At 44.5% G+C, this 26,242-nt stretch overlaps 1 protein-coding gene across 1 annotated transcript in view; it reads left to right on the forward strand.

Moving 5' to 3' along the window:
- Window positions 1-26,242, forward strand: part of CREB3L2 (cAMP responsive element binding protein 3 like 2) — a 2,450,910-nt gene that overhangs the window by 2,046,122 nt on the left and 378,546 nt on the right. The gene's annotated exons all lie outside the window — the stretch shown is intronic.

The following is a 26,242-nucleotide window of genomic DNA, read 5'->3' on the forward strand; positions in this document are numbered from 1 at the left end:
ATGCCGTAGAAGCTTCTTGCAGGGCAGCAGTCACTGGATCTGTCATTAGAAGACATGCATGGCTTAAGGAACAACCCCTGCCAGACCATGTCATATCTAAATTGTTGGATGCACCCTTGAACAAAGATAACTTTTTGGCACTAAGGCAGAAGAGGACTTAAAAAAGATGGAAGAAAAAGCAAAATCTGCGCAAACAGTTAAAGATTTCTTACAGGACCAGCCTCCCTAGGTTCAGCAGGCATTTTCCATCCAAGCACTGGTCCTTTCCTGCTCCGAAGTACACAGGCCCAGCCTAGGACCTATGGAAACAGCCCTCCCCCCAGACAGCAGCCCTGGGGAATGCAGAGATCTAAGCAGTAGACCACCTCCACTTCAAAACCAGTGAGTTCTAAGCCACCACCTTGCGGTAAGAACTTACAATGACTCACCTCCTCCCGACCTCTCCTCTGCCCACCTTCACTTACCCGTAGGAGGAAAACTTTCCTTTCACTCAAGTACCTGGGCCACCATTACCAAGGACCATTGGGTTCTGAACCTTGTGTTTCAGGGATACAAATTCTCCTTCCACACCCTTACAACCCCCAAAGGGTTCCCTACCGCCAAATCAGTGGGCGCAGAGGCTTAAAAGCAAATCCATCCCTTGATCTCTTTGAGGGCAGTAGAGCACGTTCCTGCTGAACAGATAGGCCAGGGCTTCTACTCCAGATTTTTTCTGGTGCCCAGAAGAGAGGGCACTTGGCTCGCATCCTCAGTCTATCCATTCTAAACACCTTCCTGGTGATCCCAAAATTCAAAATGCTCACCCTCCAGCAGCTGCTATCCATGCTCTCCAAGGATGCTTGGCTAGCCGCCCTGGATCTAGTAGAGGCCTACCTCCACATTCCTGTCAGGGAATCATGCAGAAAATATCTCCGCTTCAGGGCAGGATCTCAACACTTTCAGTTCTCTGCGCTTCCCTTTGGCTTATCTACTGCTCTCAGAGTTTTCACAAAATGCCTGGCTCCGGCCATTGCCTTTTGCAGACAAAGAAATATTCAAATTTACCTCTATTTAGACGACTGCCTTATTCAGGCAGACTGCCAGGAAAAGCTGCTCAAACACCTGGCCTTTGTAAAGAGTCTACTAACCTCCCTAGGGTACACAATCAACAAAAAGAAATCAAAACCGGTGCCCACCCAATGGATAATCTTCCTGGGAGCAAGTCTGGACACAGCATCCCAGATGGCATACCTTACACCAGAGAAACAAAATTTCCTGTCAGCCTACTTCTCTAGGCCACCAGGTCCCAGCTTTCTGCAAGGAAAATCCTGCAAGCTCTAGGGTTCATGGCATCTTGCATACTCCTCATTCCATATGTCAGACTGCATATGAGGAAACTTTAGTGGTACCTAAAAAGCCTTTGGTGTCAACACTCTCAAAACCTGGAGACTCTTCTACCTATAATTCCTTGCCTCAGAAAGGAATTTCTTTGGTGGGCAACAGCATGCTCCCACAGCAAAGGACTGCTCTTCTCCCCACACCCTGCCGCCGAGACCCTCACCACAGATGCATCAGAATATGCATGGGGTGCACACCTGGATGGCATGTGCATACAGGGCCAATGGAGCCTACAACAAATCCCCCTGCACATCAATCAAAAAGAGATGATGGCTGTGCAGCATGCTTTGATAGCTTTCAAACCCCTTCTCTCTAAGGGGTTCTCCTGATCAAAACAGACGACACCACTGTGATGTGGTACATCAACAAGCAGGGAGGGACTCACTCCTACCTTCTATGCAGGCTGCCATAATCCTTTGGCTCACAGCCTCTTCCAAATACATCTGTTAGCACAGTAACTACCAGGCTGTCTCAACTCCCTGGCAGACCAATTAAGCAGAAACCTTTTGGACCCCAACAAGTGGCAGCTCAACAGAAGAACCTTCTTCCTAATAACTCAGAAATGGGGAACCCCAAAGGTCAACCTCTTTGTCTCCCACACCAGCCATCAGCTCAGCAAATTCTACACCAGGGAGCATCACTGCATGGCTTGGAATGTGGATGCCCTGTCCTTCCCCTGGGTCAACCTCTTGGTCTATGGTACTGCTCAAAATAAGGGAGAAAAACCAATGATCATTCTTATAGCTCCAGACTGGCCGTGACAGCATTGGTACCCCTTGCTGCACAGGGGGTCCCCGCTGCCTCCATGGCATCTTCCTCAGATTCCAAACCTCCTAACCCAGAGGGAAGGGGAATTCATCCATCCCATATTGCAGGCACTCAATTTGGCAGCTTGGCTCATTCCCTAAACCCAAACCAATCTGCCATCCTCAGTAAACAGGTACTGGATGCTATCCGTGAGGCCAGACGCCCTAGCACCAGAAAGTCTTATGCAGATAAATGGAAAAGGTTCTGCACCTAGATCTAGGCTAAGTGGGGGGGGGGGCGGTACAGCACAGCTCTCCATCCCTCTCATCCTGGATTACTTAGTTGATCTACTACACAGTGGCCTCTCTTTCTCCTCTAAAAATTCATGCCTCTGCTATTTTCCGCTCATTTTCCCACTGAGCAGCCCCTTTTCTCACACTCTTTGATCAAACAATTCCTCAGAGGGGTTAGCAACTTGAGGCCCCCCAGAAGGGCACCAACACCAACTTGGGACCTGAACTTTGTCTTGGAAAAGCTCACCCTGCCTCCTTTCAAACCAGCTTCTTCTGCAGAGCTAAAATTTCTCTCCTGGAAGATAGCCTTTCTTCTGGCCATCACTTCAGCCAGATGAGTCTCTGAATTGCAAGCACTCATGGCTGTGGAACCCTTCATCATCTTCCATGCAGACCGAGTATCCCTCAGAACTAACCCATCCTTTATGCCCAAGGGGGTGTCCAGTGTGGCTCTCAACCCATCCATTCATTTGCCCACCTTCTTTCCTAATCCCTAGAACAAGGGGGAAAGGATTCTTCACTCTCTAGATGTACACTGACAGCTCATATACTATCTAGACAGGACTAAACCCTTCGGAAAGTCTGATCAGTTGCTAGTTAGCTTTGCTACAAGGGAAGAAGGCAAAGCTATCTCCAAGCAAACCATTTCCAAATAGATAGCACACTGCATCCATTTCTGCTATAAACAGCATGGTAAGCCTCACCCCAAGGGGGTCAGAACACACTCCACCAGAGCAGCCTCCACCTCTGCAGCTTTCCTCAGAGGAGTCTCCACCAGGGACATCCTAGAGGCTGCCACCTGGACATCTGTTCACACTTTTACCAAGCATTACCACCTGCCTCTCTTCTTGAAATCCAGGGCAGGGTTTGCCTCTGCAGTCTTACAGGGCATCCTAGCCAGCCCCTAGCTTCCTTGACTGCCTCCACTCATTTCCTCAGCTTTGGGAATCTACGCAAATGTGATGACTGCAGCAGTGAAACACGAAGAACATAGCACAGTTGTGCACACTTACCATAAATGTAGATGTTTGAGTGTATTCACTGTTGCAGTCCTGGTTCCCTCCCTCTATCCCCCTTTTTTCTCCTTCTCCTTTTATTACCATTCTTCCTTGTTGTTTTCCTTTCCTTACAAGAGACATACTGGCATTTATTTTCCACTGGTGGGTTTCTTCCACCAGAACCTGGCCTCCTACTTTGGGGCTCATGACAGGTTAGGGCAAGAAAAACTGATGTAATGGCGTCGGCTGCCTTACTTTATACCACTGACGGTCTGACATCAGTCCTCTGGTGACAGCAACGGATGCAGAAGTACTAAGTCTCTGGTATTCGGGCCTGCCGAGGGCTACCCTGGCAGAGATAACCCAAATGTGATGACTGCAACAGTGAATACACTCGAACATCTACATTTATGGTAAGTGTACACAACTGTACTTTCTGCAAATTCCAAGGGCCTTTCCAGGACCCATGCCGAGAACCCTCCTCTACTGGCAGAGGGGCAGGGTTTGATGGTAGACACCACCCCAGAGGCAGAAGGCGTCTGCAGAACCAGGGCTTTAGGAACCTCCTCCCTATAAGCTGTACTACCACTCCTTAAGTCCTGCCAACCATCTCTCTCTGGAGGCAGTCAGGGATGATTAGCTTTGCACTCTGAAACCTGGACACAATTGACTCAGAATTGTTGGGTGCAAAGCATAATATCCAGAAGTTATTATATTCCCTTTTTCCTTCCACCTCCAAAATTCAAAAGCCTTCCCAACGTGCAATCCAGTCAGTGGGAATAGGCAGCACAGGAAATTCAACAGCTGTTGCATAAAAGAGTCATCCAGGAGGTCCCAACCGAACAGAGAGGATTCGGAACCTACTCCCACTTCTTTTTTAGTGCTAAAAATTACAGGGGACCTAAGACCCATTCTGGATCTCAGCAAGTTAAACGAGTGCATAAAGAAGGTGATGTTCCAAATGGTTATGGTTCAGTCTATTCTGTCACTGTTGCACAAGGATGACTGGATGTGTTTGATGGATCTCAGGGATGCATACTATCACATCATAATAGACAGGTGCTCCAGGAGATATCTGTGCTTCCAGCTGCGAGCCAGTCACTACCAGTTCAGCGCACTGCCCTTTGGACTCACCACAGCCTTTCTGGGTGTTCACCAAATGCATGGCAGGTGTAGCTGTTCATCTGAGACTCAAAGGATTCCAAGTGTTGCCATATTTAGATGATTGGCTCCTAATTGCTCCCACGAGGTATCGACTAACCCAAGCCAGGGACTACTTACTCCAGTTAGCGCACTCCCTGGACATCACTATAAACATGAGCAAGTCCAACGTTACTCTGGTTTAGAATCTAGAATTCATAGGTATGCAACTCAACACAAGGGATTAGATAACTTCTCTTCCTCTATACTGAGTAGCCATTCTGAGAAATCAGGTACAGTAGCTGTTATCACTACAAGCCCCCATGGCTCCTATGATCCTGCAGGTCCTGGGGGCCATGTCTGTTGCCATTCTGTTAGTTCCCCTATCCAGGTTTTTCATGCGGGTTCTATAGTGGATGCTAGTCAATCAATGGTCTAGCCTGCCTCAGCTGTAGTCCCTTCGCTTCAAATTGACTCCCATCTGCAGGCGTCATATCAGTTGGTGGATTTAGTCAGACAATGTAGCGTTGTCTCCTCTCAATAAGACATTGCCATGTTCGATTCTCAGCTAAAGCGTCTTCTGTGTGGAGACGTGTGAATGGGCATACCTTCGTTGAAGGTTGTGCATCAGGGCTGGCAACTTGGTACGTAAAAATCTACTGCCAGTCATTAGCGGACCAGAGTTCCACTGTGGTGACCCCTAACTGGGAAAAGCAGAAAGATACAACAATGTTATTCTTGGCAGACCATTTGTGCACAGTCCCCGATAGCCACTGTGACCACAGATGCTTCACATTTTGGGTCGGGACATGAGCATTACCATGGGAAGATAGTCCAAGGCACGTGGTTGCCTCATGGGACCAATTACATAGTGTCTTAGAGATGAGAGCAGTCCTTCTAATGTTGCAAGCCTTTCTGGATATTCTTCCTTTGGAGATCATTGCAGTACACACAGACAACATGTCAGTTGTCTGTTGCATCAGCAAGCAAGGAGGAACCCGACATTCTTCGTGTTTCACTGTTGCAGTCATCACATTTGGGTTCTCCCTGCCAGTGTAGCCCTCAGTCGGCCCAAATACCAGAGGCTTAGTTTTTCTGCTGCTGCAGGACTGACGTCAGGTCGTCAGTGGTATAAAATCAGGCAGTCAACGCCATTACATCAGTTTTTCTTGCCCTAGCTGTCAGGATCCCCCAATAGGGAGCTAGGTTATGGTGGAAGAACACCACCAGTAGAAAGTAAATACCAAAAATTCCTTGTAAGGAGAGAGAAAGAGAGGGAGAGAAGACAAGGGGGATGGAGGGAGGGAAACCAGGACTGCAACAGTGAATGCACTCAAACATCTACATTTATGGTAAATGTACACAACTGTACTATGTTCTTCGTGTTTCACTGTTGCAATCATCACATTTGGGTTGATTCCCAAAGCTGAAGAAAAGGGTGGAGGCAGTCAAGAAGACTGGGGACTGGCTAGGATGCATTTACAGGAGCAGGGTCTCCTTTGGTTTGAAGGTCACCCAGGGTTCACATATCTGGGGACTCTGACCCTATCAATAGGAGGAGTGAAGGAGACAACATCAGATTAAAAAGTTATCTCTTACCATAACTTGGCATCTGTGTTGTCTTCCTTCATTCAACCTCACTTTCCCACCCAACCATCCCCCTACCTATCTTCGTGAGGAACCTGGATGATCTCAGGACTCTTATGTCCTATGTCTGAGTCTCTTCTGCCAGTCTTTGATTTCTGAATGTGGCATGTCTGCATTCGGCAAACTTGATCTGAGGTAGTTGTGTGGATGAAAGACATTGTAGGTATGAGGGAGGATCTTGAGAGTTAGATCCATGTCTGTGAAATGTGGCTGGGTCGGATCCAAGATCCTGTCGTGAGGATGAAAGAAAGAAGATAACACAGATGTTAAGATATGGTAAGACATAACTTTATGATTGGACTTTACCAGGGAGGGTCTCACACATGGGCTGGTGCATTGATCCCCCATGTTGCTGAGCACTGTGTCAAGGATGTTAGACTCCCTTGTAGAGGGTGCTGACTGTCTGCTCCAGAGCATTTGTGATGATAAAGTCCAGGAACCTTTGGGTGAATGTGTTTGTGCTCGTATATATATTACCAAATCAGTGGAAGGATAGTTAAAAGTCACCCATGACCAGGGTATTTGGCTGTACTGAGAGTGACTCAAGTAGGTCCAGGTATGCTGTATGTTTTTGTGGTTCACGGTGGGCGACCTATAGCCAACAGTGATGTGGGGGGGAGGGGTCTTTCCTACAATTAGTTGGACATATAGTTACTCTAGGGAGTCGTACTGTTTAACCAGTCTAGAGGTGTAAATGTTTTTAATGAAGATGTATACTCCTCCTCCCTTGTTTTTTCACATTCGTTGTGCGGTCTGAACATGTGGAAGGCATTGTAGCCCTGCATGACCAGGATACTGTCTGAGGCCTTGAACCATGTTCCTGTGACTGCACAGACATCAGCATCTTCCAGGGTGAGAATTGCTTTAGGTGAGTGCAGTTTCTGATTTAGACTCCTAGCGTTAAGCAGCTTAACCCTAAGTTTGTTTCTGGAGGATATTTTTACGTCAGGAATTTTGTTCTTATGACATTACCTAGAAATGGCACTATGGGGGAGGTAAGTACCTTTGCCATCAACCTAAAGCCTAGAGGCGACAGGTGAAGATCACCTCTCGCAAAGCAGATTGGTCTGTCATTTATCATCCCCAGCTGTCAGATACTAGATCCCCCTGGACTGACACCAGAAGTTAAGCCAATTGTTGAAGTAAGTCATTTTTTGTTTGTATTGTGGCATCATCCAGGGTGAGGGAAGAATGCTACTTAGGGCTAGCTACGTACCTGCCTGGCACACACAATCTGAAAGCTCCATCATGTCTCCCCTCAGATAGCCCAGTGAGGTACAGTATGTCTCAAGTCATTCACTCCAACATGGAACTATGAGAGAGTCATAACGGTACTTGTTGTTGAGAGACTTGAGTGCGTGCATGATTTGGCAGATTCTGGCACCAGACAGAAAGCTGACTGTGACCTTCTCTTTGCCAGCTTAGTGAGGGGGGGACATCTGTGCGTCTCACTGTGGAGTTGCCTATGACCAAGACATTTGGTTTAGATATGTTTTACCTTAGGGGCTTATTGGGTGAGACACTGATGCTTGTGTTATGCGTAGTTGATGCTGTTGGGACTGTATTGTGTGCAGAAGGTTTGCGCTTGGGAGGTCTTTACTTTTCTGGTATATTTCTAGTGTGTAACTCCGTTTATGTGGGGTTTGTGTTGTGTGCTTGGTATGTGTGGGAGGTGGAGTGCGGATGCTGACAAACCTGCATGGTATTTGGTTTGTTGTTACGTGAGATAGAGAGCATTGATTCCAGATTCACAGTAATGATACATCTCTCATGTATTGTATTTACATTTTTTAGGAGTAGTAGTTTGTATGCATGAGGCAATTGCTGCATTGCCTCGGGATGTCAGTGTGAATCAGGCTGGCTGAAGAAATGGTGGGAAACTGACCTTCCATTATGCCACATGTATTCTGAAAAAAGTGGTGGAGGGTGGGTAGATGGATTAGGTTACGTTATAGAATTAATAAAATCAGCTAATCTATGAGAGGTTTAGAGTATAAACCTGTGCTGGTGCAGCTGGGTTGCTGTCTGGGCAGTGGTGTGCAACTGTGTTGTGTACCGAGAAGCAGGGAAGATTAGGAGTTTTCTTTAGCAGTTATTTAGGGAAATTTTGATTTCTTAAGCATTTGCATTTATACACAGTGGCATGCAGCTACGCAAAACACTGTTTAAATATCAGCTAAGTAAAACAGTTTTCAAACAATCCAACCAATAGGAAAGCCCAAGACTGAGCCTTGTTCCAACAATCCCCTACTCACACGGGTCCTTGATTACACTCTACTGACACAAGAGTGCAGGATAGCTATCTTAATGTAAGATGGCTGGTTTTAGTGCTCAGAAAATGCCAAACAGTCTAAATTCAGCAAGTCTGAATCTGGCCTGTGCTATAAATCTTTCAAGTACTGTAAATAGGCAATGTAGAAAACACTGTCACAAATAATAAAGCCTTTACAGCTTTAGAAAATACACTCCACACTTGCAACAGTATACCACAGCACCAATAAGGAAAATGTGGTATTCTGATACTATTGCTTTAATAGCTGTGTTATAGATATATACATAATATCATGATAATGTACCTTTTCTGCATTTATTACAGCAAAATCAAAAATAAGTGGTTTCATCTTCAGTTATACACAACTTTGATGAATAAACATACATTGTCAGATGCCAAGAGGTACAGAAGCATCTGCCTTTATTACAATAAAATTAACAGCAAATATTTATCTTCAGTTATTTAATACTTCACCCGATGAAGTGTTGTATAAATTAAAACAAAATAACTTTCTGATTGTCTTGTATAACTTAAAGATGCTTACTTGTTATTTTATTAACAAGGGTATTTTAGTATTGTGTGTGTTTATTGTGTACGCACACACACACACATATATATTTATATATATATATATATATATATATATATATATATATATATATTTATTATTATTTATTTGTCATTTGGTAACTGGGTTAGTCCAGCTGAGCTAAAAAAAAGCTCATTTTCAGTGGAGACCCGAGGACAAAATCTCCAAATATGCCAAAAATTGCATAAGCTCAAAACTGTATAAATTAAATTTAACAATTACATAAATTCAGAACTGTACAAATAAAAATTAGCAGTTGCATAAAAAGTTAATACAAGATACATTGGTAGATTATAAAGCACAGAGACAGACGAGTTCAAGTTACAGAAGTTGAAATACCTATGTACGTCTAGTGCAAAAGCATTACCTTGCATTACAGAAAACAAGCATAATAGACAACATGGCTTAAAAGAGGTTGGTATTTACATTAAAATCTTTGTACAATAAAGCTACCAATAGCTTTCCAGTGACCTACGAGAGTTTGTTCTGTCTATAAAGCTCAGAGATATAAGATGTCCTTCAAGGATGCATCTGCAGTCCTTACAAATGGGTTGTCCTGTCGTCAGGCAGCCCTTCAGTCGGCCGGATTCCAAAGTCTGGGTCTGGCCTCGGCTGGTGTCGCACTTCACCTGACGTCATAGCTGCAGCTTTTCGGGTATAAAGGCATCAGCCGACGCCATTTTCCTCAGTCTTTCTTGCCGCGTGGCGCCCGAAGCAGAAGCTGTTCGCAAGTGCCGGTCGGTCAGATCCAGAGATTACTACTACCGAATACTACTTCGAAGACTTCTAAAAAGCTAAGTACCCCGTTGGGGACTCTTTCTTGCCTCAGCTGATGTCAGAAAAAGTGAATAACTGTTTAACTTGTGGGAAACAAATACCTCATAAAGATTTCCACTCTTACTGCTTACCTTGTTTAGGCCCAGACCACGACGTAGCAGCTTGTTTAGCCTGTGCATCTTTTAACCGACGGACGCTTAGACGTCGGTCGGAGTTTGCCGAACAGTTTTTCGGCTCTGACTTCGCTTACAGAATTTCAGACCATTCCTCCAAGAAGGGCAGTTGATGATAAGGACAGACAACACCACAGTCATGTGGTACATCAACAAACAGGGAGGCACACATTCATACCCTTTATGCCGGATGACACTGGACCTATGGAATATGGCTCTGAGCTACAACATTCAGTTGCAAGCAATTTTTGTACCGGGAAAAGAAAACATCCTAGCAGACATATTAAGCAGAACTACCACGGATGCCCACGAATGGATGCTACACCCGGACATCTTCAAGGCCATCACAAGGAAATGGGGACTACCACAAATAGACTTATTTGCATCCCCACTCAATCACCAGCTCAAAAAATTCTGCACAAGGACGTACCACCCACTTGCTTGGAAGGTGGACTCTATCCTTCAGTTGGGAAAGCCTGACAGCATATGCATTCCCACCCCTTCCTTTGATGCACAAGGTGCTATTAACGTCCAAGGATCATTCTGATAGCTCCAGACTGGCCAAGACAACATTGGTACCCTTTACTGAGGAGCATGTCTCGGGGACAAATGTGGACACTACCCCTGAACCCAACACAGAACTGCTACAACACCCTGCATCCAAACCTGAAAACTCTGCAGCTGACTGCCTGGAACATTACATAAGAGCAACTAACCCAAATTTATCCCAAAGGGTTAAAGACATTATCCTTGAGGCCCGCAGACCTTCAACAAGAAGGAATTATGCAGGAAAATGGAAAAGATTTCTCATTTGGAGTACTGAAAAGGGAAAAGATGTGTCAATGGTAAACATAGCCAACATCCTGGAGTACTTGGCAGAGCTCTTCCATACAGGCCTGTCCTATTCCTCCATCAAGATACATGCATCAGCTATTTCGGCAGAATACAGCTTCGATCCCCCTGTCTTCTCGCATCCTCTGCTCAGACAGTTTCTGAGAGGAATTAAAAATGTAAAACCTCCTAGGAAACCACCACTGCCAGCATGGGACTTGAATTTTGTGCTACAAAAATTGACACTCCCTCCTTTCGAACCAGCAGCAACAGCAGAACTACAATACCTATCCTGGAAGACTGCTTTCCTGCTGGCAATCACCTCAGCAAGAAGGGTTTCTGAACTACAGGCTTTAATGGCAGTACAACCCTTCCTGATCTTCCATCAAGACAGAGTGTCCATGAGAACAAATCCTACATTTATGCCTAAGGTGGTATCCAGAGTGTCTTTAAACCAGGCTATCCACCTACCTACATTCTTTCCCAACCCACAGAACAGGGGGGAAAGGCTGTTGCATACTCTGGATGTACATAGACGGTTACACTACTACCTGGACAGAACCAAGGGCAATAGAAAAACTGATCAGCTTCTGGTAGCATATGCAACAGGAAGGGAAGGAAAAGCAATTTCAAAACAGACAATCTCCAAGTGGATAGGAAATTGCATCAGATTTTGTTACTCCTACCATGGAAAGCAAACTCCAGAGAACATCAGGCCTCATTCTACAAGGGCTACAGCCACTACCACAGCTTTCTTACGAGGAGTGGCTACCAAGGACATTATAAAGGCTGCTACTTGGACCTCCGTGCATACATTTGCCAAGCATTATAACTTACCCTTATACTCTAGATCCCGAGCAGGGTTTGCCACTGCTGTTTTGCAAGGGATCCTAACTACACCATAATTTATTCTTCCTCCTCCCCTAGTTTGGCTATGGTATTCTACCCATTTGTAAGGACTGCAGATGCATCCTTGAAGGACATACTACAGTTTTGTACCTACCATAAATGCAGATGTCCGAACAGGAATGCATCTGCAGTCAGGATTACCCCTCCTTCCCTCTGAGGTATTCCTAGGGTATTTGCCCATCTAATAGCTAGCTGGGGGGGGATCTATTATGGTGTATTTGTTTGTATATATGTACATACATGCTTATTTTTTGTGTTTGCTCTCTATTATTTGGAAACATTGGCATTTATCCAAAATTTAGCCTATCCAAGAGGGCAACTGGCATCTGGGGCAAGAAACACTGAGGAAAATGGCATCGGCTGATGCCTTTATACCCGAAAAGCTGCAGCTATGACATCGGGTGAAGTGCGACACCAGCCGAGGCCAGACCCAGACTTTGGAATCCGGCCGACCGAAGGGCTGCCTGACGACAGGACAACCCATTTGTAAGGACTGCAGATGCATTCCTGTTCGGACATCTACATTTATGGTAGGTACAAAACTGTACTTTTTGGGGTATAGTGAGGTGGATGGGGTGATTATGTTGGGTCCTGGCAAGGGCAGGAGCTAGTGTTTGCAAGGAATTGTTTCAGTTCTTGTTTGAAGCTGTTAGTGTGTTTGATATGACAAATATTTGAGGGGAGTCTGTTCCAGGCTTTTGCAACTGTGCTTTTGTAAAGTAGTTTGCCTGTGTTTTTATTAGGTTTGTAAATGTCGAGAAGGAGTTGATCAGAGCTATGATTAGTACGAGTAGGAGTATAGAGGGATACTAGAGAAGAGAGGGATGGGCAGGCTGAAGGTTTATTGATTAAGGAGTGAGTGAATTGAAGCTGGGATAGTAACAGTTGTTGGGGGAATTCAAGTCATTCGGTTTGTTTTAGAGCAAGGCAGTGATGACAACTGTATGGATGGCGGCTGACAAATCTAGTTGATGTTCTTCGTGTTTCACTGTTGTAGTCATTACATTTGGGTTATCTGCCTGCAGGTAGCCCTCAACCGGCCTGAATACCAGAGTCTTGGATTCCTGCTTCGGATACTGTCTCTTCTTCTTCTATGACATCAGGTTGTCAGGGGTATAAAACCTGCAGCCGACGCCATTACATCAGTCTTTCTTGCCATGCGGTGGCCGAAGCAGAAGCAATTTGCAAGTGCCGGTCGGCTGACTCCTGAAATTTTCATTTTTGAGTTTCAGAACTGAAGTCTTCAAAAAAGCTAAGTACCCCTTGGGGATCCTTTTTCTTGCTCTTAACCAATGTCAGTAAAAGTTTACAATTGTCTTACCTGTGGAAAGCAAATATCTCATAATGATTTTCATTCGCACTGCATTCCTTGCCTAGGCCCAGACCACGACGTCCCTCGCTGTCTGTTTTGTGCCTTATTCAACCCCCGAACTATTCGTCAGTCTATTTTTGCAGCAAATTATTTTGGTACTCTGTATAACTATCCAGAAATGGCTTTGGTAAGCCATCCGACTACCGATATTCCAAAAAAACATAAGGATAAAAACAGAGACAGACCGCATAGATCCAGAGCTGCTGATGATGCTTCCGTTAAGCTAGTCGCCAGTCCTCAGTGAGGCGCTTTTGCAGCCCCTGATACCCACTACTTCAGATTCACAGGCCTCTACTGAGACCCATTTGGAGTTCCGGTATGCCACGAGGTGCTTCTTCGACTGTGGAACCTTCAGATGTCTCTACCTTGGATGGGTCCGGAGCCGCTGTGCAGGCACCGGCTTCTGAGGGTGTATTCAGGCCCAAAGTCTTGCATTTTAAACCGATGCCATCTTCTGCATCCAGGCATAAAACTCAACCCACGCCTAGAAAACCGGCGTCCAAACCGCATGGTCAGGCCCACATGCCTAAAAGACAAATGCTTAGAATGGCTGAAGACCTTATTAGTTTAATTAGGGGAAGCCAGCCTTCCCCCTCTAAGAGACCTAGAACTGATTTTTCCTTCTGATTCTTCTGATCAGGATTCTGATATTTCTATTTGTTCTGATTACCAGGATTTGCCCTTATCTACCAATGAGGATCCTGATGCAGAGGATTCCATTCCCTCTGCTTCCCCTCCAGAAGATTTTTCTTTTGGTGAAACCTTGCACACTCTTAGGGAGCATTTCTGCTGGGAAAGCCAGGTTTACTCTGACTCCAAAAAGAGGCTTAGGGAATTCTTACTCCTTCCTCAACACAGGCCTTTAGCTATCCCTCCTGATGATGTCCTTCATGGATGCATCTGCAGTCATAACAACTGGGTTGTCCTGTCGTCAGGCAGCCCTTCGGTCGGCCAGATTCCAAAGTCTGGGTCCGGCTTCGGCTGATGTCGCACTTCACCCGACGTCATCTCTGCTGGTCTTCGGGTATAAAGGCATCAGCCGACGCCATTTTCTCCAGTCTTTCTTGCCGTGGCGCCAAGCAGAAGCTGTTCGCAAGTGCCGGTCGGTCAGATCCAGAGATTCCTACTACCGAATACTACTTCGAAGACTTCTAAAGCTAAGTACCCCGTTGGGGACTCTTTCTTGCCTCAGCCGATGTCAGAAAAAGTGAGTAATTGTTTAACTTGTGGGAAACAAATACCTCATAAAGATTTCCACTCTTACTGCCTACCTTGTTTAGGCCCAGACCACGACGTAGCTGCCTGTTTAGCCTGTGCTTCCTTCAACCGACGAACGCTTAGGCGTCGGTCGGAGTTTGCTGAACAGTTTTTCGGCTCAGATTTTGCATACATTATGCCGTCGGATCATCCGACTACCCAAATAATTAAAAAACGCAAAGAAAAAGACCGACACTCGCGGTCCGCGGTTTCGGCCGAAACCACGGATAAGCAAACCGCGAGTGTCTCGGTTTCAGACGAAACCGAGAAAACCGGTCAATCCTCAGCCGAATCCATGACTACTACCGAGGCTCCTGCTACTTTAGTTGAATCGGCCTCTGAAATTTTGCCTACTACTGTGGCTTCTACTGACTTATCTGACACCATCCCTTTGGATGTTTCTACCCCAGCACGTGGTGCTGCTAGGCCTCCTGCAGCCATGTCTATCAAGGCCTTTGCCAGGGCCAAAGCAGCCAAAACTGTTAAAACAGTTCCAGCTAAGGCCCCCTCACACAGACACACTTCTAGCTCTCAAATGCTTACTCTGGCAGAGGATTTAATTTCCTTAATTAGGGGATCCCAATCACACCCAGACAGGGCCTCTCAGCCTCCAGAAAAGAGACCTAGGACAGAGCCACCCCAGCAGGAGTGCTCTGATGATTCTTCGGAGGACTCAGACACTACAGAACAACCTGAGGCTCCTTTGTCCACTTATGAAGACTCCGATGCTGATGACTCCATTCCATCTGCCTCTCCACCAGAGGAATTCTCTTTTGGGGAAACCTTACATGCCATGAGAGAGCAATTCCAATGGCAAGGTCAAGATTTCTCAGATTCAAGAAAAAGGCTTAGGACCTTTCTGCACTTACCACAACACAGGCCTTTAGCTATACCTCCAGTTTTGCCTGTTGTGGATGACGCATTTAATGATGTTTGCACTGCACCTGATTCTTTACCTCCAGCCCCCGCCAAACCAGACAGATTTTACAGGGTACCTAACACTCATCACCACCTTTTCAAGGCCCCTCTTGCAGATCCTGAGACTATTTCCCAGGGGCCTAAGGCAGTAGCTTCTACCTCTACAAAAAACCCTCTCCCTTCTGAAAGGGAGTCCAGGTCATTAGAGAGATGGGGCAAAAAAGTTTACACCTCTGCCACTCTCTCAGCTAGAGCTTTAAACTGTCAGTTTCACATGATCCAATACCAAGAGTTTATGCTTGATCAGTTGACTAAGAAACTTTCCTCTGAAGAATCCTTAGATAAGAAATATGTTTTAGAAATGGTAAATAACATACAGCAGGTTAGTAACCATTCTTTGAAATGTGGCTATGATGCACTGGAGGCTTCATTTAGATCAGCCATGACTGGCACAGTGATAAGAAGGCATGCATGGTTGAAGGAGCAGGTCCTGCCGGATCATGTAAAAGCAAAGCTGTTAGATGCTCCTATGGATAAGGACAGTCTATTTGGTACCTCTGCTCAAGAAGTAATAAAGAAAATGGAAGAGAAGGCAAAATCTGTACAAACAGTTAAGGATTTCTTACAGGTTCAGCCCCCTCGGTTTAGCAGAAACTGGCCTGCCAAAAATTGGTCCTTTCCAGACACCTCAAAAACCCAAAGAGGCAGGTATAGACGCTCTAGAGGCAGAAACCAGTCCAGAGGAAGTGCCTACAGAGGACGACAGTGGCAAGGTAATAACCAGCGAGGCACAGACACAACCACTGCCACTGCAACAGGACAATCACAGTGACTTGGCTCTGACTCCGCCTACCAGAGAGCAAATAGCAGCACCTTTAGGCGGAAAGTTAGCCTTATTTTCACAAAATTGGCACTATATCACAAAAGACAAGTGGATTTTAAAAACCATAGACCAAGGCTACAGGTTCCACTTCCACACCTTACCAGTAAAAAGAGGAATGCCAAACTTACCTCCAACCCAAAAAACAGAAGCTCTAAACCAGGTAGCTCAACTAACCAAGATGAGAGCTGTGGAGAGAGTACCAGTAAATCAACAGGGCAAAGGATTTTACTCCAGACTCTTTCTAGTCCCAAGAAAAGAAAAAACTTGGAGACCCATTCTCGATCTGTCCGTCTTAAACACATACCTCATCGTTCCAAAATTCAAAATGCTGACCTTACAGCAACTTCTTCCCATGCTGGGCAAGGAGTGTTGGCTGGTGACTCTAGATCTCAAGGAGGCATACCTGCACGTCCCCATCCGACCAAATTGCAGAAGATACCTCAGATTCCTTGCAGGATCAGAGCATTATCAATTCTCAGCATTGCCCTTTGGCTTATCTACTGCCCAGAGTATTCACAAAATGCCTGGCATCAGTAATCGCTCATTGCAGGCTACAGGGAATCCAAATCTATCCATACCTGGACGACTGCCTGTTACAAGCGGACAACAAAGACAAGCTGACAACAGATTTACAAAGGGTCATTCGCTTGCTACAAGCCCTGGGATACACAGTCAATTTAAAAAAGTCAAGGCTCATACCATCCCAGACAAGAACATTCTTGGGTGCAGAATTGGACACAGTAAAACAAATGGCATTCCTGACTGCAGAAAAACAAGAACAACTCCCTCTTTACTTCTTGGCATTAACAAAGCAGAACAAACTAACAGCAAGAAAAGTACTGCAGGCCTTGGGATTCATGGCATCATGCATAATCCTGATTCCTCATGCCAGACTGCATATGAGAAAACTACAGTGGTACCTAAAAAACTTATGGTCTCAACACAGGCACAGCTTAGAAACCGAAATCCCACTAATCCCATGCCTGAAACAAGAATTCCTATGGTGGGCCCAAGCATGCCAGGCAAACCTAGGCTTGCCCTTCCACAAATGTCAAGCGAGCCAGACCATCACAACGGACGCCTCAGACCTAGGCTGGGGGGCACACATGCTGGACAAATGCATACAAGGATTGTGGACTCCAGACCAGATGCACCTGCACATAAACCAAAAAGAAATGCTGGCAGTACAACTAGCAATCCAGAAATTCAAGCCTTTCCTCAAAGAAGGCCATTTATTGATAAGGACAGACAACACCACAGTCATGTGGTACATCAACAAGCAAGGGGGCACTCATTCTTACCCCCTATGCAGAATGACTCTGGACCTTTGGAACATGGCTCTGAACTACAACATCCAGTTACAGGCAACCTTTGTGCCAGGAAAAGAAAATACCCTAGCAGATATGTTAAGCAGAACCACCTCGGATGCTCACGAATGGATGCTGCACCCGGACATCTTCAAGGCCATCACAAGGAAATGGGGAATGCCACAAATAGACCTGTTCGCATCCCCACTCAACCACCAGCTCAGGAAATTCTGCACACGGACGTGTCACCCTCTTGCATGGAAGGTGGACTCCCTTTCCTTCAGTTGGAAAGGCCTGACGGCTTATGCATTCCCACCTCTTCCTTTGATGCACAAGGTACTGCTGAAAATCAAAGAGTAAAAACCAAGGATAATTCTGATAGCTCCGAATTGGCCAAGACAACACTGGTATCCCTTGCTGAGGAGCATGTCTCAGGGGAGAATGTGGTCAATACCCCTGATGCCTTTGATGTTAACTCAGAACAACTACAACATCCTGCATCCAAACCTAAAAACCTTACAACTGACTGCCTGGAACATCACTTAAGAGCAACTAACCCAGACTTATCCCAAAGGGTTAAAGACATTATACTTGAAGCCCGCAGACCTTCAACAAGAAGGAACTATGCAGGAAAATGGAAAAGGTTTGCCATTTGGAGTGCTGAAAGAGGAAAAGATGTGTCAAACATAGAAATTGCTAACATCCTGGAGTACTTGGCAGAGCTTCTACACACAGGCCTGTCCTATTCCTCCATCAAGATACATGCATCAGCTATTTCTGCAGAATACAGCTTTGATCCACCTGTCTTCTCGCACCCTCTACTCAGGCAATTCCTCAGAGGACTCAAGAATGTAAAACCTCCTAGGAAACCACCACTACCAGCATGGGACTTAAATTTTGTACTAGAAAAATTGACACTCCCACCATTTGAACCAGCAGGAACAGCGGATCTTCAACACCTATCATGGAAAACTGCTTTCCTTCTGGCAATTACTTCAGCAAGAAGGGTTTCAGAACTCCAGGCCTTAATGGCAGTACAACCCTTCCTGATCTTCCATCAAGATAGAGTGTCCATGAGAACTAATCCTACATTTATGCCAAAGGTGGTATCCAGAGTGTCCTTAAACCAGGCAATCCACCTACCTACCTTCTTTCCCAACCCACAGAACAGGGGGGAAAGGCTACTGCATATCTTGGATGTACATAGACAGTTACGCTACTACCTGGACAGAACCAAAGGTAACAGAAAAACTGACCAACTGTTAGTGGCCTATGCACCAGGAAGGGAAGGAAAAGCAATTTCCAAACAGACAATCTCCAAATGGATAGGAAATTGCATAAGATTCTGTTACTCCTACCATGGAAAACCAATGCCACAGAACATAAGACCTCATTCAACAAGAGCTACAGCCACTACCACAGCTTTCTTACGAGGAGTGGCAACCAAGGACATTATTGAGGCGGCTACTTGGACCTCCGTGCATATATTTGCCAAGCATTACAATTTACCTCTATATTCTAGATCCCGAGCAGGGTTTGCCACTGCTGTACTGCAAGGGATCCTAACTACACCATAATTTTTTATTCCTCCACCCCTAGTTTGGCTGTGGTATTCTACCCAGTTGTTATGACTGCAGATGCATCCATGAAGGACATAGTACAGTTTTGTACCTACCATAAATGTAGATGTCCGAACTGGATAGCATCTGCAGTCAGGATTACCCACCCTCCTTCCCCTCTGTGGTACTCCTAGGGTATTTTCACTCCTAATAGCTAGCTGGGGGGGAGTCTCTTATGGTGTATTTGTTTGTATATATGTACATACATGCTTATTTTTTGTAATTGCCTTCTACCTTGTCTGCATACATTGGCATTTATCCAAATTTTAGCCTTCCAAGAGGGCAACTGGCATCTGGGGCAAGAAACACTGAAGAAAATGGCGTCGGCTGATGCCTTTATACCCGAAGACCAGCAGAGATGACGTCGGGTGAAGTGCGACATCAGCCGAAGCCGGACCCAGACTTTGGAATCCGGCCGACCGAAGGGCTGCCTGACGACAGGACAACCCAGTTGTTATGACTGCAGATGCTATCCAGTTCGGACATCTACATTTATGGTAGGTACAAAACTGTACTTTCTTCGTGTTTCACTGTTGCAGTCATCACATTTGGGTTATATGCTTGCAGGTAGCCCTCAGTCGGCCTTATTATCATAGTCTTGGGTCCTGTGTCAGTTGCTGTTTCATCTTCCATGACGTCAGGTAGGGATATAAAGCATGCAGCCAATGCCGTTACATCAGTCTTTCTTCCCGTGCGGTGCCCAAAGCAGCAGTAGTTCGCAAGTGCCGGTCAGCCGACTCCTGAAATTTTCGTTTTCGAGTTTCAGATCCGAAGTCTTCAACTAAGCTAAGTACCCCGTTGGGGATCCTTTTTCTTGGTCTAAACTGATGTCAGTAAAAGTTAACAATTGTATTTCTTGTGGAAAGCAAATACCTCATAAAGATTTTCATTCGTACTTCATTCCTTGCCTAGGCCCAGACCACGACGTACCTTGTCATCAGTTTTGTGCCTAATTCAAACCTCTTACTATTCATCATCGGTTCATTTTCGCATGTAAATATTTTAGAACTCGGTTCAGTTATCCAGAAATGGCTTCGGTAAGCCACCCGACTGCCGACATTCCAAAAAAACCGCTAAGATAAAGGCAGAGAGAACCGCATAGGTCCAAAGCTGCCGACGACACTTCTGTTAAGCTAGTCACCAGTTCGCTGGTACTCAGTGAGGTGCTTTCACAGCCCCTGTTACCCGCTACTTCAGATTCGCAGGCCTCTACTGAGACCCATTCGGAGTCCGGTATGCTTCCTCAACTGTGGAACCTTCGGATGTCTCTACCTTGGATGGGTCCGGAGCCGCTGTGCAGGCACCGGCTTCTGAGGGTGTATTCAGACCTACTGACTTGCATATTTAACTGATGCTATCTTCTTCTTCAAGGCCTAAAACTCGATCCACGCCTAGAAAACCGACGCCCAGACCGCATGGTCAGGCCCCTATGCCTAAAAAACAAATGATAAGAATGTCTGAAGACCTTATTACTCTAATCGGTGAAGCCACCCGTCTCCCTCTAAGAGACCTAGGACTGATTTTCCTTCTGATTCTTCTGATAAGGATTCTGAAATTTCTGTTTTCTCTGATGACTAGGATTTGCCTTTATCTACCTATGAGGATTCTGATGCAGAGGACTCCATCCCCTCTGCTTCCCCTCCAGAGGATTTCTCTTTTGGTGAAACCTTGCATACTCTTAGGGAGCATATCCGTTGGGAAAGCCAGTATTACTCCGACTCTAAAAAGAAGCTTAGGGAATTCTTACTCCTGCCTCAACACAGGCCTTTAGCTATCCCTCCTGTACTGGACATTGTAGATGATGCCTTCTCAGAATCTAGCCTAGCCCCTGACACTTTACCTCCTGCTCCCAGAAAATCTGACAGGTATTATAGGGTACCTGGCTCTCACAAGTTCCTATCTTTAAAAATCCTACTGTGGATCCTGAGACCATTTCACAGGGACCCAAGGGCATTAAGGCTACCACTGCCAAAAAACATACCCCTTCTGATAGAGTTTCCAGGGTGCTAGATAGATGGGGTAAGAAGGTATACACTTCTGCAACTTTGGCCATTATGGCCTTAAACTGCCAGTTTTATATGTTAAAGTATCAGCAGCATATTATTGGATTGCTTAAACAGAAAATGATGATTCCTGACTGTGCTGAAAATAAAGAATTACACGATTTAATGCATTCTGCTGAACAAGTTGGAAAACATACTTTGCAATGTGGTTTTTATTCATTAGAGGTATCTTGCAGGGCTGCTGTCACTGGGTCTTTACTGAGAAGGCATGCTTAGCTTAAGGAGCAGTCTTTGCCAGATCATGTTACAGCTAAATTACTGGATGCTCCCTTAAACCAAGAACGCCTGTTTGGCAACAAAGCAGAAGTAGTACTTAAAAAGATGGAGGTAAAAGCTAAATCTATGCAAACTGTTAAAGATTTCCTGCAAGTACAGCCTCCCAGATTTAGTAGGCATTGACCCTCTAAGAATTGGTCCTTTCCTGCCTCTTCTAGGCATTCTCAGTCCAAACCCAGAACCAGCAGAACACCCAGGCTTTGGTCCCAAGGTACTCAAAGGCCTAAGCAGTGGGAGACTCCCACTTCCAAAGCAGGGAGTAGTAAGAGTCCCCCCTATGGTAAACTGTCTCAATGACTTAACTTTAAACCTTCCAAGCCTTGCTCAACTGACTGTTCCTTTAGGGGGAAAGATCGCCCTGCATGCAAAAAATTGGGAACTCATTACCCAGGACAAATGGGTTTTAAATATAGTTTCCCAAGAATACAGATTCCATTTCCACTCCTTACCAACCCCAAACGGTTGGCCTGACCTACCCCCAATTCAGTGAGCAGAGGCAAGTTCTCTCTCTTTTAAGCATCAGGGCTATTCAGCCTGTCCCAGAAGAAGAATGAGGACAATGTTTTTACTCAAGACTACCTAGAAAAGACAATTCCTGGCATCCTATCCTGGACCTGTCTATCCTAAACACATTTTTGGTAATCCCAAAATTCTAGATGCTAACTCTTCATCAGCTGCTTCCCATGCTAGGCAAAAATGCCTGGTTGGCAACACTGGATTTAAAGGAAGCCTACCTGCACATCCTAGTAAGGGAATCTTGCAGAAGATACCTACGCTTCAGAGCAGGCTGCATGCACTATCAGTTCTCTGCACTGCCCTTTAGCTTATCTACTGCGCCCATGGTATTCACAACTAACTAAGATACAATGTGACATGCATGATTGCTCTAACAGAAATGTGTACAGTAAAAATTATGTTGACCATGGTCCTAGTGTAGTTTCTGTTAATGAAAAGGGTAGGAATGAGGAAACGCATGTTAAACGGGCAAATAACACACAGTTTAATGGTACTGGTAATGACAGTGGGATGTCTATTTATGATCCTGAATGTTATGAGGAATGTTTTTTAGAACAACCCCCCCTGTACCAAGGAGATTGGAATGTTTAAAGAACCAGAACATTCGGAAGGGTTATTGCCAACAGAACAGGTGGACATACAACCAGAGGGGTTGGAAGGGGAGGGGAGTGCGAATTGTCATTACTAGATGTACATGAAAATGAAAATGTGAATGTAAATTCTGCAATGTTTGAATTAACATGTAACAACACTGTTAACACTCTGTTGCATGGTGATTTCAAGGTGTATAATTTTACTGAAATGGAGTTGACCCCTATACATTGTGAGATGTTGAGTAAAAGGCTTGTCATTTTTTCCAACTTATAAAAATGACATTGCCTCTTTATTGTTGAATTTGCGTCTTTATACACGTCAACTAAACTTAAAATTATTATTGTCACAGGACAACATGATTACTATGAGTGGTTTAGAAAGGACTAGTACATTTATTGCACCTTACCACAAAAATGTCATGATGTTTGAATCTTTATGTGAGACCAAATTTAGGAAGCAATGTGCTAAGAAAGGGAATTTTACTGACAGTTTAAACAAAGAAGAGATGAAGGTACTATTTGATATGAAGAAAAAGACTATTAGATTCATGAAACCTGACAAGGGGCTGGGATAGTGGTCATGTCAAATTTTAACTATAGTATTAAGATGTTTGGCATTTTGAATGACCCTTTCACCTACTCAAGGGTTTCAAGGAATGAAGTACATTACTCCTATTCTAAAATTGACATTGAGTTATTTGATGCCTTTTGTCAGGACATAATTGACAACACTGAATATGACTACCTCACAGTCAATGAGCCCATCATTCCTGTGGTTTTTGGGTTATCAAAGATTCACAAATGTATAGACAATCCCCCATTTAGGCCTATAGTGGCGGCGAGGGGTTCTAAAACCGAACCATTGGCCGCTTACATTGATCACTATAGTAAACCTATTATAGTGAAAATTGACCACATTGTTAAAGACTCATGACATTGTCTCAAGATGTTGAGAGATGTTGGCCTGGTTGACAACGTGATGTTTGTTGCCATTGATGTGGTCAGTTTATTTTCTGGTATCCCCCACGAAGAAGGTATGCGAGCTTTCGAGAAATGTTTGTTTGACTTTGGTATCTTATCAAATGCTAAAGTTAATTTTGTTACCAGACTTATGGAAATTGTCTTAGAAAATAACTTTTTGTATTTTGAAGGGGAATATTTTCGGCAAGTCACAGGGGTGGTGATGGGGGCGAAATGTGCCCCCATTTTTGCAAACTTGGTTTTATTAGATTGGGAAAACCAGATTGTGTTTAGGTCTCAATTCATGCACAAAATATTAAAATATCTGAGATTTTTGGATGATATACTGGTGCTATGGAGTGGTACTGAAAGTGAGTTAGATTATTTTTTGCATTATTTGAATAAAAGTGCTGGGTATCTATCATTTACTCACAGAATTCATCCATTGGAGATTGATTATTTAGATATTTTATTTAGGAAAAAAGATGGTGTTTTGACCTCCACAATTTTTAGAAAATCTACCTTTTCTAATGAGTTGTTGCATTATGATAGTTGTCATCCTCCCCACCAGAAGAGGGGAGTTGTGAAGGGTCAAATGTGTAGACTGTCAAGGCTCATTAGTGATGACAGTGATTTTAGAAGTGAAATATATAAATTGATTGGAATGTTCATTAATAGGGGTTACCCTATTAAAATGTTACTACGTATCAAAAAAGAAGTATACAGGTTTAGGTGTACTTTGTTTTGTCCTGTATTGATGCGAGATGCTAGTGTTGCAGATGGCAGTAATAAATTGCAAGTGAACAACAAGGTTATGGTAGTAAAATATAACCATGATTGTGAAGAAATATTAAGGATTTTGGAGACCGCTTGGTATACTTGTTTTGATGCAACACTTAGACATTTTGTAGGTGACAAGCCACATATAGTTTACAGCAGGGGTAGGAATGTGAAAGATTTGCTGGAAACGAATGGGTCAAAAACAACTAAATATTACAGGTCCCAAATGTTTAAATGTGGACACTGTAATTATTGTAAATTTATTAATGATGGCCCGTATGTGGCTGTGGAAGGTTACCACCGTACTCTTGATTGCCCAGGTAGATGTACCTGCACCACCATGAATGTGGTATACATGGCAACATGCAGTACATGCTCTGCATTCTGTGTGGGGAAAACTACCCATAAGCTTAAGGATAGAATTGCTGAGCATGTTAGGGACATCAAGAATAAGAAAACGGTTAGTGCATTGTACAACCATTCAGTTATTTGCAATAATTTTAGGAGATTTGTATCCTTTATCATTGACCGGGTGGTGAAAAATCAGAGGGGTGGTGATTATAAGCTGGCTTTAGAGCTAAGTGAGACAAGGTGGCAGCTGAGACTTTATGCCAGAACTTTTCCAGGCATCAATGATAATATATCTATTGTTCCACTTTTGAAACAGAGAGATTTGAACATGTGATCATATTTTTTATATGTTTTTACATTGTTTGTGTGTGTATTTTATTGGGGGATTTGATTATGTGTTTAATATGAACTTTTTAATAGATTGTAAGTTTTAAAGGTAGCGGTTAATATTATTGTATGATGTCACTGTAACAAGCTTTAAAAGGGAAGTGATGTTTCTTTGCTATGACTCTGATGAAGCCTGGGATGTGCAGGTGAAAGCGCTCAATCGTTTGGTTCTATGTGAATAAAGCAGTGTTTCGCTTTTCAGGGTTGTGGTGTGGCCTCTTTTATGTTTTTGTTTTTTTGTTTTTGGAAATATTCAAATATACCCATACCTGGACGATTGTCTAATTCAGGCAGAAAGCCAGGACATACTATTAAATCATCTGGCATTTGTAAAGAAATTGCTAACTTCTCTGGGGTACACCATAAACGAAAAGAAATCACATCTTGTACCCTGCCAACAAATTGTATTCCTGGGAGCAAGCTTGAGTACAACTTCCCAGATGGCCTACATCATGCCAAAAAAACAAATTCATTTGACAACCTACTTCAAACTACTGGCCACAAACACCCAGCTATCTGCAAGGAAAATACTGCAAGCCCTGGGGTTCATGGCCTCTTGCATTCTACTAATTCCATATGCAAGACTGCATATGAGGAAACTACAATGGTATCTAAAAAGCATATGGTGTCAACATTCTCAGGATGTCGAATCAATGATGTCCTTCAAGAATGCAACTGCAGTCCTAACATGTGGGTTGTCCTGCCTCAGGCAGCCCTCGGTCGGCCGGATTCCAAAGTCTGGGTCCGACGTCGGCTGATGTCGCATTTCTCTCCGTCGTCAGAGCGGCTGGAGTACATAAGCATCAGCCGACGCCATTTTCTTCAGTCTTTCTTGCTGCGCGGTGCCCGAAGCAGAAGCAGTTCGCAAGTGCCGGTCGGTCAGCTCCTGTATTCTACGATACCGAAATCATCAAAAAAGCTAAGTACCCCATTGGGGACCTTTTCTTGCCTCAGCCGATGTCAGAAATTACTGAAAAAGTTAAAAATTGTCTTTCTTGTGGTAAACAAATACCTCATAAGGATTTCCACTCTTACTGTCTCCCTTGCCTGGGCCCAGACCACGACGTCTCGGCCTGTGTAGCCTGTGCTCGCTTCAACAAGCACACTCTCAGGCGCCGGGCGGAGTTTGCTGAAGATTTCCGACATCGCAAACTCCCAAAAAGCGAAAAGACCGGGACCGACATCCTCGGCCCGCGTCTACCACCGA

Source organism: Protopterus annectens, chromosome 11.part0, assembly GCF_019279795.1.
Source record: "Protopterus annectens isolate FY-2018-M chromosome 11.part0, PAN1.0, whole genome shotgun sequence".
Taxonomy (NCBI): domain Eukaryota; kingdom Metazoa; phylum Chordata; order Ceratodontiformes; family Protopteridae; genus Protopterus; species Protopterus annectens.